The sequence below is a fragment of the Protopterus annectens genome, chromosome 1.part2 (genome assembly GCF_019279795.1).
Source record: "Protopterus annectens isolate FY-2018-M chromosome 1.part2, PAN1.0, whole genome shotgun sequence".
In the NCBI taxonomy this organism is placed as follows: Eukaryota; Metazoa; Chordata; order Ceratodontiformes; family Protopteridae; genus Protopterus; species Protopterus annectens.
Window position 1 is genome coordinate 549,296,432 of NC_056727.1, and position 6,437 is coordinate 549,302,868.

Genomic DNA, 6,437 nt, shown 5'->3' on the forward strand with positions numbered 1-6,437 from the left:
TTAAAATGATATATACCTCACAGAGAAGTGTGCTCAATAAACTAACACCTAGTACTCACTGATTAATCTAAAAATCATAGTGGTGATCGTCCATACTCTGCATATGTTGCTAAACTATGGAATTCAGTCACAACAGATATCAGAAATATCTCATCTAATTTACTAACAAAATGGTATTGCACTTTTATCAACCCAATTAATACGCCCCACTCCCACTTCTTATTTAAAATCTCATAACATCTACAATTTAAAATCTCACAGAAAGCAAAAGGGTCATCTACACGTGTTCAAGACACATTTGCTTGAGACATTCATCCTTACTGCCACTCGCCATAGCTCTTAACCTCTTAGCACAAAAAATCTGGACAAAGCCAAAAATAATAGTGGGACAAAGCCCCCAAAATAAGGACACATTTTAAATATTGCTGTTATAAACTTAAAAAGTTGTTAGAATAAAAGGCCCTGTGTTACAGTGCATTTTATGAATGATATGTCTCTTGTCATTATTTAGTGAATTTACTCCTCATTAATTTGCCACAAAAATCCAGAAAATCACAAATTTTATGACCAAAATATGAGGCAGAAATCTGGACTTTCTGTGAAAATCTGGACAGTTGAGAGGTATGCCACTCGCTCATTTCATTAAGTACTGTAACTCCTAGTAACTCACCTCCTGTAACTTTTCTATCCCTACCAGAACACTGATCTTAACCCTAAAAACTCCCACCTAGTGCTTAAATCTAAAGTACTCCATACCTCCCTAAAACAAAAATCCCCTTCTCCCTCATTAACGCTAAAGTCCCTATCACTCCCTAAACCTAAAATCCTCTTACGGTCCACAATAGCTTTCTAAGCCTAAAATAACCATCCCCTCCCTAACCATAAAATCCCAAACCACCTACCTAACCCTAAAGTCAACGCTACACTCCACACCCCATTCTGAAATCTAACAACACCCTCCCAGCTCCCCTTCCCATCTTAACAGGTCTACGGCAGCTATTTGCTTCTGTTTTTTTTTTTTTTTTGCTGACCTCACATTTGAGTTAGAGAGCAAGCAGCTAATTGGATTACAGCAGCTTAAGTCCCTGGCTAAGAGTTCCTAGAATTCATGTAGCTGAGGCTCCAGGGGCTGTAGAACACCCAGAACAAAATGGTCCTTTTCCTTGTACTAACCTCATTTAAGGTTGCCACCTTTTCAAATGCCCAAAGTAGGACATTTCTGGTACAAACATCAGATTTTGCAGGGCGAAACATACCCATGGCCAATACAAAAGACAGAACTTCACTTTTTTGCCTAAATAAAAGCTTATTCTTGTAGCATTTTAGTTGCTTATTCTGTTTTTATAACATTTAGGTGTTTCAGATAAAGAATAACTGTTTTATGCAACTATTACATAAAATATAGGAAATATTTTTGTTCTAAAATCTCAGGACATTTGCCATTTTTTCAATTTTTTTGCAGGACACAACTGCCTAAAGAGGGACTGTCCCTCGCAAAGTGGGACAGGTGGTAACCCTAGGACCTCATTATTTAGTTTCTTCTTTATGCAATCAGACCAAACTAATATTATAAAAACCTTCACATTTTTAATGTAACAATCTCCTAGTCACAGGTCTCAATTGAATTTTAACTGTTTGAATAAAATATGTACATGCCTCATATGCCGTCTGTGTACTAAAATTAAATTATGACTGTATAGGTACTGTGTAAAAATAAATGTTGCTTGTACTGTAGATACTTGTGTACGTAAAATAATTATGTGTTATATTTTACTTAGTGTTATATTGCATATTTTTACTGCTGTGTACTAATAACTTCCTTTACAAATTATGCAATTAATGCACGTTACGCCGTTGTTTTGTACATCACAGTTCCTAACTTATTTGCTAAAGTTAAGAATCGGAGACAAAGCCAGTAATAATATGGAGCACTTTTAAAAATATTGTTTATATATTAACCTAGAAGTTTGATAATTTGTATTTGCACTCATTTTAAAAAGATGTCTATATCTATAATCAATCCTATTTTGTCACAAGATTATAAATTCTAGAAGGGACAGAACGATACCTGGTACATCTATACTCAGACACGCTTCATAAAACATTAATTTAGGCTCCGCGCCACCGCAACTAGTCAGACAATCAGGAAACACATATTTTCTCTTTGAAACAATGTCCGTGTGGTAAACTAAACAATCTTTTGTAGTTCACAACCGTTTATGTAGAAGCAACTTCCGTACCATTGTTTTCAACAGTACTTGAAACTGCGAGTCTGAAAAACGTGCAGGCGCCTTCTGCCAAACACCGCAGCGTCACTGTTGCCATAGCAGCGGCGCCTCGCAATGTCTGCTAAGCTATTTCCAGTATTTTGGAATATTTTCATTTCAATAGTGGCAAAAAACGTCAGAACCTATCGATAAAACTGGGTGCAAATAGGAGCTGTAATAAAGTGGTAACTCGAAACGGGAACTGGGAACAGGTAAGCGTCTTTGAAATATATGCCCACCGTGGTTTATGACCCCAAGGGGCACGCACGCGGATATAAAACAGCTTTAGTTGGTACTTCATCACAGCTTTTGCATTTCTTTTCTTTTACCTTTTTAATAGCTGTATAACGATTAAACTTAAATATAAGAGCAGGAACTGACACAGAGCTTCAATATATTTCACAGTATGTACTTTGAATTGTTAAGCATTTACATATGAGTAGCTGTTTTGTATGTACAAAGCATGTTTTACGCAAACGTTAGAATGTTTTTGTATTGTGCCCTTGCACAAGAAAATAGCGGCATGCTTGACTGTTGGGCACTATTTTACTATACCCAGTCCCTCCTCCCAAACAGCTACCGTAACTAAGAAGTTCACCATGCCCGTCATTGTAAGTTATATCTGCGGACTGCATTTCCGACTACTTTCGTAGTGGAAGTTGGAGCATCCCACCCTCAATCCCATATCCTTTCAGAATTAACTGGGATGGGAAGGTGTGTGTGTGTGTGTGGGGGGGGCGCTGAATCAGAATTAACAGAAAGATAACAGCTTTGGTTTAAGAGGATATGCCTCTGGAACTCGATGCAAATGGAGCTTCTTCCAACTGGCGCGACAGTGCCATTCTCAAAACAGCCGTGAGAGTGGATCATGCATACATCTCAACTGTTCAGATTTTCGCTGAATGTCCAGATTTTGCTTCATATTTTTAGTCTGTTTTTCCAAAAATTGTGGTTTTCTAACAAATCGCTGGCACAACATTCAGAACTGAAGTCAGAAAATACTGACACAGACATTTGAGTTTTAGACCTACCATCCTTTATAAAATTAACGCGAATGCAAAACCTATTATTCTATCGGCTTTCTAAGTTTGTAAGAGTAATAAAAATTGTCAGTATTTTGTTTGGCCTTGTCCCATGGCTTTATCCAGATTTCTTGCTCTAAGAGGTTGAGCGGTATGGTATGATCAGGGAGCATTAAAAAAATTGTCACCAGTTGGCATTTGCTATGCCTGGATAATATGGCTTAAGTTGGTGTGTGTGTGTATATAATTATTATATATATATATATATACACACACACACACACGTATACACATATACATATATATATATACATATACACATATGCATATATATATATATATATATATATATATATACACACACACACACGCATATATATATATATATATATATATATATATATATATACACACACATATATATATATATATATATATATATATATATATATATATATATATACGTGTTTAAGGCAGTAACTTGTAGTTTATTGGCCATTTTGGGTCATTTCCTGTCTTTTCCAGCCCCCTGCTATAAAGCACGCTTTAGCGCGCATTAGCGCGATTTAGCGCGGAGTTGCCACTGTTGCACACTAGGGCAGCGCCGGTTAAGCAGATTTAAACTATTCGGGCTACCTAAAGTCCACTCTTCAAATTTTCCCTTGAAACTACCTTCCTCGACCTATACTACTGATCTAATCAGCGTATCCTATAACTACAAAGATCATCTCTACTTGACTCTAAGTAGACTATTCTCTATCTGTTAAACCTAGCACTTGCTCCTACAGTATTTATTACCTTGATACGGCACTCTTATAGATAGCACCCCAAAAAGGCAACCCCCCATTTTCTCGGTCACCAACATCCCCCGGAATCTTTCTTAAAGTTTTTTGTCTATCCTTCTAGCATGTCGAGGGATCAGTTGCTAGTGTCCTCTCCTGCTCAGCTGGTGAACCTGTGAATATTGAGGCAATGTTACAATTGCCTCATGTACACAGACAACCCTCTCCTCCTCCCACAAAACACAAATACATGCGAGAGATGCAACTATACGGCCAAACTGGAGGCTGAGCTCTCTCAACATAGGACTGGCAAGACCAGTCAGGAGGAGAAGGTTACCACACACACTATAGACCCAGTCTCACATAGTACCATTACAACCTCAAATTATACACATAAACACACAAAGACATACTCGGAGGCTCTGATCAAAAATCTACCAAAACAGCAGAGGCCACCAAAGCAGACACCCAAACAACCACCACCTCAGAACACAACACCTGCAACACATAGACCTCACAGTCAGAGTGTCAAACAGTCACAGCCCTTAAGGCCAAACACAATGCCAGACACACTAGTCATTGGTGACTCCATAGTCAGACACACTGACGTCCCGCTCACCAGACTGAGTAAGGAGAAGGTCACAGTAAGCTGTCTGTCGGGCGCTAGAATCCGCCACATAACGCAAGCACTCAGGTCTCTCAACAGCAGGTACAAATATGACTCAGTCATTGTCCACGCTGGTGTAAACGACCTGAGACGTACCTCCTTGGACTACATGAAAAGAGACATTGAGGAGCTCTCTGATTATGTAGCCCAGGCAGGTATGACCCTGACCTTGAGCAGTATCCTACCTTCACCAAGAATGATGCCACAATACAGAGATAAGATGATCAGCTTTAACAATTGGCTTAAACACTGGTGTCATTCAAAGGGGATCCAGTATCTGTCTGCCTGGGATGACATGCTGGACAAGCCACGCTGCTTCGCAAGGGACGGCTTGCACCTGTCACCCCTGGGATTACGGATATTGGCAAAGGCTCTTGCCACCCCCATAGTGCCTTTTTTAGGCAAGGCTCAAATTCTAAACCTACCACCCTAGAACACAAAAAAGAAATAAACTAAGGGTAATGCTGCTCAATGCCAGAAGTCTAAATCTCAAAATGCACGCACTCGAGGCCCTTCTCAGTATGGAGAACATCGATGTCTGTGCTGTGACAGAAACCTGGTTCAAGGCTCCTGAGAGCACCCCAGCGCTATCAGGTTTTACCTCATATCATGCGTTCCGGCCCCAAAATCAGGAAAATACCAAGAAAGGAGGGGGGGTATCCATATTCATCAAGAACACCCACACCTCAAGACTGGTGGCAACGCATGATGCATCGGAGACCATCCAGGTGCAATTAACCGTAGGCAAGACTGCTCTGCAAATTGTAGCATGTTACAGGCCACCCTCACAAACTCAGGAACCTCACATGGCCTTCCTGAAAACACTAGAGGGGATAAATGTATCACCAAACACCATCATACTAGGTGACTTCAATTACCCAAATATAGACTGGGAACACTACTCAAGCCCAAACACCCTAGCCCAAAAGTTCCTGGAATTCATAAACTCAAATGCCATGGAACAACTAGTCACCATTCCCACAAGAGGAGATAACATACTTGATCTCATCATCACGAACATGGGAGCACAATGTTCAACACCGGAAGTATACCCCTCACTGGTGAGATCAGATCACAAACTAATCTCGCTGGAGGTCCTCATCCCACCCCACCTGAAATAAAAAGACCACAGTAAAGAACTTCTCAAAAGCCGACTTCACACTTCTAAAGACTAGTGTGGTCTCCTTTAAGGCCCCGAGCCGGGAAAACAGTACTCAAGCCGCTGAATCACTTACAAATGCCTTCTACCAGCACCTGCAGGACTGCATGGATAAGGCAATCCCAAGCAAAACAAAGACTCTTTGTACCAAAGGCAAGCGTCCAGTCTGGTGGACCCCAGCCATAAACAAACTCTACAACAAAAGGAGGAAGCTACTACAAGATAGAGCAAAATCCTTAAAAGGTAAGACACCCTTGATCACTATAAGTAAAAACTAAGAGCTCTCATAAAATCATCCAAAGCAAATTTCGAGAGAAAAATAGCTAAAGACTCAAAAGACAATCATAAGGCCTTCTTTAGCTATGTTAGAAACCTAGGAGGAAACTCCCAGATATGCTCAGAACTAGTTCAAAATGATGTGAAGATTACTGATCCTACAGACATTGCCAACATACTGGCTGACAGGTTCAGTGCAAACTTCTCCCCCTCCCCAAAAGGAGAGATATCTATACCAAACGATTGCAGCCCCCAAACATCTCC

General features: G+C 40.1%; 1 protein-coding gene across 1 annotated transcript in view; it reads left to right on the plus strand.

Annotated features, from left to right (window-relative positions):
• The first annotated feature begins 2,296 nt into the window (after positions 1–2,296).
• CDKL4 (cyclin dependent kinase like 4) overlaps positions 2,297–6,437 on the plus strand; it is a 1,070,656-nt gene continuing 1,066,515 nt past the window's right edge. Inside the window, exon 1 of the mRNA XM_044057625.1 lies at positions 2,297–2,479. The gene's annotated coding sequence lies outside the window, so the exon portion shown is untranslated. The remainder of the gene's footprint in view (positions 2,480–6,437) is intronic.